The following is a 12,011-nucleotide window of genomic DNA, read 5'->3' on the forward strand; positions in this document are numbered from 1 at the left end:
GTGATAAAATGTTAATGTTTGTTGATAGCTTGTTTCTGCTGCTCCCAGGTTGCCGAAACAGGAATTAATGCAGGTTCAGCTTTTCGATGAGAGGTTTAGAAGAGACCGAATCTGAAAAGCAGATTCAATTCTCAGAATGCTTTTGACCCAGGTCACAGTTCACATCTTCTGAGAAATTCCCCCAACAGCGCCATGTAATCAATGTCTCTCTGTGTGTTATTTGGGGCTCTTCAAACTCTGAGTTCCCTTCTGGCTTTAATCTGACTTCAGATCTGCCCATCCTAAAAGGTACTTCTTTGTTGTTGCTGCAAGCAGCTGTGGTGACATCATTTTTCTGTGATCACTCGCTATCAGTGTTACTGCGTAAGACTGGATTGAATGACTGCCACACAATGCTCCATTGTCCCCAAACGTGTGATGTCGGTGCACAGGAAAGTCAAGGAGGTGGAACTGTTTGTTCATTTCAAGCGTAGGTTCCATCAGAGTAATTCCCTCTCTGATCTTTTTATCCCTGCACATTTGTGAACACTCAGCACTGTGTTCCTATTATAATCCAGGGCTTTCCCTGCCTAGTTTGTTTTTGTTCGTGGACTCTGTGATTCACTTCAAATGTACCATTCTTATCGAGGTGCTATATTGGCTCTTACTTAATATGTAGTATCTAATCTAGACAAATATTTCTGTGTGTGCGCTCGCTGTTGGAGGAGATAATCGCTTTACAAGGAAGAGGTGTCGGATGTTAAAAGGTCCATATGTTTGCAATTAGCTTCTCAACCACAAATCACACGTACTTTACATTTTTGCTGACCATTTAAAATGCATGCATAGATTTATTTGGATGTAATTGTTCCCACTCTTCCAGACCGCCGTTGTTTTTTCCATTTACCTCCACACAGTAAGAAAATCAATTGTGTTGCGTAATCCCTCACAGTGAACATTTTACCTTCATTTATTCAGTGGTGTTCTGCTGAGTATCCAGATTGTATCTAGATATGATTTAGCCTGAACACATTTACACTTGATATTAATATGGGCCTCTAATGTCAACATTCACGCAACATCAAATCCCTCACCCATTGGTATTTCATCATATGCTGCCAGAGTTGGTGTCCTTTCTGTTTGCTCGATTCAACTTCATTTTGGATCTGGTCAAAAGGCTCCAACTGAAGTATTGGTTCAAACAGCTCAAGAAACCCCTCCCTCACACCTTCACGAAGATGGAATTGAGGGCCTGCATCTGTCAGTTTCTGTAACTTCCCAGAACTGACAAGCATGCCTACTTCATACAGAAATTGGTCAGCTGTGCCGAGGTAAGAAAGTAAGCAGGGGTTGAACTTCTCTCTCAAGTTCTTTTTTTCTTTTTTACACAACTGTGTCTGTGTATTTGTGCGTTCAACTGAGTTTATAAATGCCTTCCAGAAAAAAATTGTCCAAAAGTGAACGCCGTCATGCAGCGTTCATGTCGGAGTTTCGTAATTAGCAAGTCCGTTAAACCTAACAAAACGTACATGTTTAGTCATGGAAGTGCCTGAAAACCAAACATGGAGGCCAGTTTATAGTGCAAAGCCACATTTAAGGGACATTGTGTTGTCAATGCACAGAAAAACAACAACTGTATTTCAAGTTAATATTCCCAATAGGCTACTACCGTTGACCTCATGACCACAAACATCTGTGACTTTTCCTTTTCATTTTGGATGTTTTAAAGTTCAGTCATAGGACACACAGATGTGTTTGTCAGTGATGGAATAGTTTTGGTTTGGACAAGTGTGAGGATATTGTTAAGTTACAGCCCAAATTCTATGGCCCTCCCATCATAAAAGAGATCTCTCATCTCTGGACATCCAGGCTTCTTGGTCAGAGATGGACAAACCATCTGCCAGCATTCAGTCAACACCAACAACCACTCATCCACAGAGGGAAATAGTTTAACACACATTCGTCCTTGCCGCAGCATCCTGCTTGCTTTCTCTCTCTCTCTCTCACACACACACACACACACACACACACACACACACACACACACACACACACACACACACACACACACACACACACACACACACACACACACACACACACACACACACACACACACACACATTTTAGGCAGAAGTCCTAAATCACTCGAGTGCTGACATGCTATGGACCTTGAAAATCTTGTTATTTGCAGAAGCCAGAAGATATAACTGTTAAGAGACTTGGTACCAAACATTGTTCAAGGATGATTCCAATTCATTACAACATTGGACTTTCAAACAAAGTAGCTTTGGCCATCTTTTCTTTTAGTTATGATAACAGTAATTACCGAGATCCAGGAAAACAGCGAGCCAACAATTTATATAAAGACACGCATAGAATGTGATTTTGTTTTTTTCTTTCAAATAATTGGGCCTAACCTGGAGATTTGTTTGAATTTAGTTTGATCACCTGTCTACTCATCTTTCTTGACCTGAACAACTTCTTCTTAGTGATCCAAGATCTTAGCAATTCACCTGTGGGTAAAGTGAAAACTATGAAAATAAGAACTGTAATGAATCAGAATTAAAAGTGAAATGTTGTGAGCAGTCTATGGTTGAGAGTGAGAATGGTGTTCTAATCGAGGACTGTTTCCCTTCATATGTCAAACATAAGCAAAGTAAAAATCTGCACACTCACTGTTTACTATTTTATGTGACGAAAGGTGAGACATGAGGAGACAAATCTGTGTTTTCTGGTTTTGGTTGTTGAGTGGAGCAGCATATGTGTAGTGGCGCCTCGTAGCTATAAATAATGGACCCCCTGAAGGACTATTATCTCTTCGGACACCCACTTCTCTTTATAAAATAATCCTACTGGAATTTTTCTCCAGCAGTGGGCCTCTCAAATTGTCACAACCTCTCACCCTTATAGCGTTAGCAATATCCCAGAGGCAATGGACTTAACCCCCCAGACAAACTCAGAACATCTTCCAAACTACCTCAGCGTGTCAAACATCCATACATCACAAAACTGCAGAAAAAAAAGACATATCTGGGTGCTTTCTATTACTGTCATCCGTCCTGGTCTTTGGCGTTTCTATTGGTTTGATGGCATGGGACCAGATGTCTCTAGGTGTTAACTTTGACCTCATAAAACTTGTTTTGTCCCAGGGGGAAAAAAAGCCTTTAAAAAAAGAAGAGCAAAGATGAAACATATTCATGTGGAAAGTTTTCAATTTCCCTACAGCAAAGTTAAAATTAAGCAATTTGTATGCGCTAACAGTGATCAGTCAAATCTGGCAACTTTTGAAAGAGCATCTTTCAGGCAAAGCTTCCTTTCATGTCCTCGGCCAATTACTGTACACTAAGCACTCCAAGATATTTCCGGGACAACAAGAAAATAAGGGACAGCAATCTTGTTTCTGAGCCACCCATTCAATTAGCTGAGAGCTTATCTTGGCAGAACATGATCTCACCACTCAGAAAAGATGCTTTATGACCATGTGGCGAGGTGCACCCTCTCTCCACTTCCAATATATATCATCACTGGCTCCTTTGTGCTGGACTGACCAATGCTGCTGTTTACAGTAGATCTCAAATATGTTGCATCCTCTTCCTCTGCTCATCCTGCAACAACCAGCAGCTGTTACCTATGAAACAACACCAGCCTGGAGACAGGATGTATTCATGTCGTATTATTTTCTTAAATTGTTTTCCATTTTTTTGTCTACATTTAATATATGATTTGCAGGACCAACCACCACTGTTTCTACAAATTATAAAATAAAGTCTTATTTTTTGCAGCAAAGTTTTCCTCCTCAGTCAGCTGTAGAAAGAATTGACCACAGGAACACCACCAGTTTCTTTAGTAATGTTGTCTTTCTGCCTTTCCCCCCATTCTTTGTCTCTCTTCATCCATTTGATCCTAATCTGTGTACTCTGGTTAAAAAAAGAATCAACCCTTTTTCCTTGAAATTACATTAGATGCTAATGTATAACAGCAAATCCGTTTAGGAGGAAAGTACATTTTGATGACTAAATCGATCAGTAAAATGAGTTTGCCATCAGAATGTTCAGGCTTTTCATTACCACCAGTAGCACCGACGGCATTATTACGCTTTTTATGGTGTCTTTAAACACTCACAGCTTAAGATCACAGTCTTGGTTTAAAACTGACCAAAATGACCGCCTCACGGTTGTATGCCTCTGTCAAACAGTCAAGTTGCAGTTTACATCCATGTCTGTACAAAATGTCATCATCAGCATGCGTTCATGCACACACACACACACACACACACACACACACACACACACACACACACACAAACTACCTCTTGACCTCCATGGCAAAAGTATAAAAGAACTCTCTGCCAAGACCATTGACGCCTCCCACAAGGATTCAAGAGTTTTGAAAAGGGGTGTGGCTTAAAGTGGCAATCTTGAAGATTTTCCTTTAAATAAATGTCTGTTAAGTCACTATTGCTGAAGGAGCTAACGTTGATTGAGCCATTTACACATTTGCAGTTTTACAAACTGTCTGTCTGTGATGGCTGTATTACAGTTTTTCTCCATTGCATACAAACAAAAATTGCATACAAACAAAAATTGAACTATCCACAAAGGCTCCAGATGGATAAACTCAAAGCACAATTCTATTGAAATTAGAAGAATTTAAAAATGGAAGTTTATTTTGAAAGCTTTAGGAGGCCCCTACTGCTTGCCCTGATATAGCCAATGTCGTTCTGACAGTTTTTCTGATCTCTTTAATGGAGGTAGTAAAGTTAGCAAGACCCATTGTCAGAGTGACAACATAGATGTGTTGAAAGATACAGGGATATTCCTTTAAGTTGGTTCCAGCTTTGTGTGTAAATTGTGTGCTTTGAGGTTTCCGTTTACACTTGTGAAAGACAAAGCCAAAGCACTTGTTGCTTCCTGCAACGCCACTGGTTTCAAACAGTGTGTCACTGAAAAAAAGGCTTAACGAAAAGATTAAACCCAAGGTAAGAGATGAAAAGGACTGCGGACTCCGGCTTTACAAATAAAATCCATGTGCAAGCAGGGAAAGCTATGGCAACTATAACAAAGACTCAGTGATTCTGCGTGTTTACCTCTGTGTCTCTGTACATGTGTGAATCTAATATGCGCTGTAATAGATGCCAGGCGCTCAGACATTCTCACGTAGGGGACCAATAAAGCTTTAAAAAAACAGAAAAATGACCTCGACAAACGCGAAAATATGTTCGATGGAATAGTTAAAACTATATCAGACAGCTTCTGCGACTGCATGAGATGACACCGCAACATGATGAGTGATGTTAAGTGGTGCCGTGTTGGGCAAGCATATTTACATACCAGATGTTAAGACTTCGGGGAGGTCTGCTACTTGAAAAGATCATTGATTTACACTGACTGTCTCAGAAAAATTAGAGAGACTCTGAAAAGCACTGAGTCAAACCAAATGAAACGACAATGGTTGGGTTGCCAGTGGCCCAGTCAAAGAAACTTCATTTGAATTCAAGTTTTTGGCGAGCATGTCATGAAAGCATTTTTGTCTTCAGTAATATTTGGTAAAATTTCCATGGTCCTAAATGTGGTGAGAACCATATTTGTCATGGTGGTTTGACAACACTCTAATGCTAAAGGGGTCTTAGGAATTTCTGAGATACATTATTATTACCCAGTATCCCACCTGGGAGTTGTTTGGGGCAGATGTGATGCATATTGGGCATGTTTTGTTCCTCAGTCACCGCGCTGATGCGGCAGACGTTGGTTGGAACTCTGCCTTGAGAAAGTGAACAGTGTCTGTGGTCAGTGTGGGAAACCGAGTCTCAAAGAGAAGATCCATTCCTCAGGCGACAGTGAGCAACGAAATGCCCCTGTTCTTGCATGTAAATGGCATCGAAAACATTTCCCAGCATATTTTTTAATAACATAATAGCTCCAGGCCATGTGGAATTTGAACCCTTCACCTACTACATTAAACCCTCCGTCTTGGACTGTAAAATGGAGAAAATAGAAAAATTATGTTGAATAAGAAATGACTTAGAAATTTGAAAAAGCTTAATATCATGTCTCACAGCTGATTTGAACTAAAGCATGTATTTACATTGCGCGTCACCAAGTCCTGTGTTATTGAGATTGATTTTCATGTCAACCAAACCCACAAAGCTGGTAGAAGCAGATTACAGGGCTCATATATAATAATCCTTTTATGATGCCAGTGCAGTGATTACTGGACGAGATGTGTCAGTGTTGTGCTGAGGATGTTAGGGACGGGTCAACTCATGAGCCAGTGACAGCACCATTTGATGGCTGAATGTACAGTATGTATCTGAACTACCTTTTGCAAGGGAAAGTTTTTTGTTTTGTGTAATCAAGAGGAATCCCACATTGCCATCGGCTAGACTAGTTCTTATTCAGTCGAACCGTCAAACAAGCTATTTAATAAACTGAGACTTACTTGAATCCAGAAGGGAACCTCTGGGTCTGAAAAGTGCGGAAGCGCCTTAAACTTGCAAGTCTGAATGTATGGATGTCTATGGGAAAAGGACCCTAAATCTCACTTGATTTATTACCTCAGTAAACATTGTACACATGAGTTTATGCTCTTAATCACTAGATTCAAGTCTTCTTCAGTACAGCACGATGTTGATTTAGTAAATTATGGTCCCATTTAGAGTAGAATAGATGATAAAGCAGGGTATGCTTTAGGGCATGGCTACCTTGTAATTGACAGTTAAATACCATAGCGTTGTCTGGTCTGGGGCTTGTCTGTGTTTTCGTCTTACAACCCTTTAACCCTTTCACAGTGTGTTTTCAGGTCATGAAAGTTTACTGTAACCATTTTGTTCACCTAAAAATGTCTTATTCCGCATTCTGTTGTAGTTAGCTTCACCCTGTCATGTCAGTTCTGATTGTAAAAAGCCAAGATGGCAATGGCCAAAAACCAAGATGGCGGCAGCGAAAATACCGGAATCGAGGCTTCAAAACGGCAGTCCACCAACCAATGGGTGACATCACGGGGACTACATCCACTTCTCTTAAACAGTCTATGTTCAAATCTTACAAGCAATGCTATTTATGCTAATGACATTACAGTCTGGTTTGTAAAACCCAGCTTCCCTCCACACATCTGTCGTGCAAATAGGTTCCCTCTGCTGGATTTGTTTCTTTAATTGACTGTGCTCAAATTGGCAAATCTGCTGTTATTTTGTCATTTTGAATAAAGTTTTGTTTTTTTTAGGTTTTAAGTAACTGCAATATTATTGGAATCATCATTTCATCAGTAGAGTACACTGAATTATGCCCATGATTTTTACAAATCTTTCATTATAGATCCCTGTGGTTTGTGTCAATAAACGCAAGGGCCAGCTGAGGTTTATAAGATGCTGAAAACATGGACAGATTTGCGCAATTTGATGATAAAAATGGATCCAACTGTAAAACTTTGCATGCCAAAATGTGGCTGCAATTTATGAAAATCAGGGTTTTCCCCGACTATAGAAATATTTTGTTCACAGCACATGAGGCGAAACCTCACAATTAAAAAAACATTTTCTTCTTAATTAACACAAAACACATGATACCTGGATGTGCTGTGTGACCAACCGTGCTGTATGCTCATTGTGTTGCTCTCAGTTTCTGTTTGCTGCTGCCTTTAATTGAACCAGAGTCAAGGATATTAATCAATTTCCTGCATTTCTGCATTTTACTGCTGTATTTTATTTCGTTCACTGCTTTTCTGTGTTTTAATGACTGTTTTTAATGTTTCAATGTTCTTAATTAATTTTAAATCCTTTACTTTTGCCTTGTGTTTTGATGTTTTTAATGGTTTTATGTGAAGCACTTTGAATTGCCTTGTTGTTGAAATGTGCTTTACAAATAGACTTGCCTTGCCTCATGCATGACTCAGTTCAGGATGTCACGAACATTATATGTTACAGTCAAACCCCCTTATTACCCAAGAAATGGGGCAAGTAGAAGTGTAGTGACAACTGAAGCTGTTTGAATGGGTGGTTACTGTAGTTAACAAACAGGGTTCCTGGGAAAAAATCCCAAACTTTGAATGATTCTTTAAAATCTGTTTACACTCTGTATGATATTACTGCTTATGTGTAATTACAGTACATGCACACCAGCAGACAGGGTGTTCATGTACTGGAGCTCCTTATCCCCAGGCTAATGCAGGATAATATTATAATGTTGAGGTTCAGGCCGTGTCACAACTGATGACTAAAAGAGCAAACTAAGCCTCAGGCAAACAAACTCACAGAGCTGGATAACACTATATGGGGTGTAAAGACAATTGGGCTGGGCCTTAACTTCACCTTGATGTACAGCTTAATTAATTTGAAGGCAGTTTCATAACAACAGAGTTTTTTTCAGAAACCAAAGAGAATATGGTAAAAACAGAGCAGTTTAAAGTGAGGATCAGTTTCATCCAAGCAGTTTAATTTGTTTGCACAAACTGAGAAGTGAAAGTTTTTTAAACACGTACATTGCACATGACCATTCTTTAAGCAGCCTTTCGATGACTGTATTTCATACTTAGTTTTAAAGCTGCACTAATCACTTGCCCTTTTTGTATTTCAACAATGGGTCAAATGATAATGTGTAAAATTAAAACCCACAGATAATTATCACCTGACTATGTAGTCTCCCTCATCTAAATGTCTTTCAGTTTTCCGGCCAACAACTGTTTTGATTCTTTCCTAATGCTAAACAGCATTGCATTTGGCTGTAGCAGGCAAATGTTTACAGCAAAAAGCTCTGATAAACCCACTGCACACTACCTGCCACGCACTAAATGGTAAACAAACAATGTTAGTGAGTAGATGGTGAAGACAGTGAATATTTGAGCCTTATGTTATCTGCTGGATGTGTAAATAGGCAACTGTTTGCAAGCATGTTTCCCATGTCAATTAAATAAGGTGTAAATGCACTGACAATTTGTTTGTTTTTTACTCAAAATCACCAAATTGAGGCTTATTGGATTTCTATCCAGGTGTGAAGATATTTATCTTTTATTTCATTTGTTTGTGAGGGAACTTGTACAACATTAAACACAGCCTAGATGTTACCGTTGGTATATTTTACCATTTAGCTTGAAGCTTATTTTCATCAGCAGTCACTTGGCAGGTGATTTTAGTGTTGCTATAATTAGTGAGTTAAACAGAGACATAAATCAAATCTAATTGGAGTAATAATAGGTTGAGATCTGCTGGCGTAGATGCAATGCTTTTCTGGTAACACAATTTGAAGTTAAAAAACTGCTCCGAGCATTGAAATGACAACATGATTTTCCTCTTCGGTGCTCATGTGGCCGCATTGATCTGTGTGAATCATGTTGAATGGAAATGTTCATGTTGAACAGCAGTGTTCACTTGCAGAAGACAGTGAACAAAACGTCTTGAGGTGGATCATTGCACCTTGGCATCTGAACATACCACATCATAAGATAATGGCCTCCCTCAGGATACACATTTGATCATGTTGGTGGGTGCATGTTTCCCTCACTGTTTTCCAATTCGAAATGTTGAGGAAATCAGCCAAGTGTTGCACAATTCACTGCAAAGCACACTGGGAAACATTCACTCCATTAGCAGTCTTTTGATTTTGAAGCACTGCTTATCGTCTGGGTTTAGAGTTCCTGTACACTTCATTAGAGACTGCAATAGTGCAAAAAAACAGTTTATCTCAAAGTAATGCACATGGAATTTGGTTTCAAATTCCTGGACGAAAACATTTATTAGATGATCACTCTATTATTTTGGCTTAAATCCCAGGAACAATGGTTGAATCTGAGGCATGTCTTTGACATTAGATCAACGTGCTTGTGGCTTTTGTAGTAACTGCATGTGAAATTTGGGGTAAAGTATGTTCAGTGTTGAGCATGAAGCAGCCACCATTCAGCTCTGGGTCATGTACATCACTTTTTATCACATAAAGGGCTGATGATGATGATGGTGGTGATGATTAAAAGGGATGTTGAAAGAGCAGCTCGATAGGCAGTGATAAGTGCAAAATGTTACCTTTCTTAACAAAAGGATTAGTGAAAAATATTAATAAAATGTAACCCAGGAAATTGAACAAAGCTTAATTAAGCTGAAGCAAAAGTAAATAATGAAGAAAATATATGAATAAAGAAAATAAATCAACAAAATAAGAAAGCGGGAGAATCACAGTAATCTGCCGCCTCCTTCCTCGCTGCTTCTTCACTGAATGGCATTTTATCTTCTCAGCCTCGTCTGATTGGAACCTGCCACCTGGCCGGAGCAAGCACCAAGACCAAGAACTAAACATGAATGTAAGATCTCTGAGTTACTGCTGACATCACCATTTATCTATGGTCATCTTAACAGTGTCCACCCACCTCCCTGCTTAGAGGACATAATGATGCAAACCTGTTTCCACTATCCCTGATTGAGCAGCAGCTCTATCTCTAACAGGCTGAACAACAATCAGAAAAAAACACACACAATAGGGTAACAAATCAAAATCATATGAAACAACATTAATGCTAATTAAAGAAGCTTGAGTTCTCTTCATGACCTAAATGACGATTTATCAAATAAATTGAAATATTGTACATCAATTAATGGAAACCTGGTGAGAGGGGGAAAAGCAACTTTTTCACACTGAGGTTGTCATTGCAACAAGTTGACACAACAATCTCAGCTCAAGGTCCATTTTGAAGCTTTTAAATCAAAACTAAAACGCATTCAAATGACTTTGTAATCTTTAGGCAATAAAGTTATCTGGAGAAACAACGTTTCCTTCAAAACGTAATTGACAATGCAGATTTGTTGTATTTGTTGACACACTCTTTTAATCAACAGCTCCTGAAAGTTGTTAAATGCATTAACAGCCAAACCCAGAGTTATTTTCCTTCCTCTTTATGCTGGCAATGTTCAGCTCCAGTATATCAGATTTTCAAACAGAAAACTGGAGCACTCTGATGATCAGCTCTCTCACAACCTCTTTGCCTGAAAACAAAAAAGTGTCCTAACACCACAGGAAGTTAGATCTCACATCATAGAGGTTTTATGGTTATAAATAGAGAATTTTAGGAATTTCTGTCACCATATTTTTGGATAACCACACTGAGGTTCCACTGTGGCCTGGTGTTTAATTCCCAGAGACAGAGGTATTCCAGGAAGTTACAGTGAACTCTGACAGGAATTCTAATTTTAAAAATTGTATCATAGTATGCACGCAGCACTCGGAATTCAAACATTTTTGTTTCCTGTTGAGGGGAGGTTACAAAATACACCATTTTTGTTGTGTGAAGAAGATGAAAGGGCATGGTGCAAGTGGGGGGTTAAATGTGTGGCCCCTGTACTATTCAGGGACCAAAATGAGTCACTGAGCCTGTTGTTAGTCCTGATTGCTGCTGTTTTCCAGAGTCCATAATGAACAATTCCCTGTAGTCACGTCTCAGGTTCTGCTCATTTATTTATTTGTGCTTAGAGACGTAAGGATAAAAGGAGAGAGAAGGCGGAGGAGAAGGCAGAAAGAGATCTGGTTCAATTACAGAACACCCTGTTTCGTTAGCATATCCGGACTTAAGTGATCCGCTGCTAAGTGGCTGCACACTGCAAGCTGTGAAGTGCGTTGTGGATGAAAAACATAAAGGCTGCATTTAATCCGACTGTTTGTCCTCACACACTAGGCCTCTGTGTCTGTGCTTGTGTACGCACTGGCTTCTCCTATTCCACGCATTGTTTCCAGAGGGAACGATAAGACCTGGAGTAATTACTGCAATTTATGATCAAAGCTAGAACAATGTCCAAGACAAATACGATCGTGGCATCGGATAGCATTACATCTGATGATAAGGGGGAATTTGAGATTGCCTGAGTGAGCTGTGCCAGCTAGAGGCTGAAACCACACTTGTTTTGCAAGAAAAAGTGTCTGGAAGTCAATCACAGGAACTCATTATGTCTTCACGTATGAGTCGTTCTCATGAACTCAGACTGAACTTCAGCATATGATTAATGATTCACAGAATATGATCGGGGTCAACATCATATGGATGCTGGATTATACAAA

This window comes from Melanostigma gelatinosum (assembly GCF_949748355.1).
Source record: "Melanostigma gelatinosum genome assembly, chromosome: 11".
NCBI lineage: Eukaryota > Metazoa > Chordata > Actinopteri > Perciformes > Zoarcidae > Melanostigma > Melanostigma gelatinosum.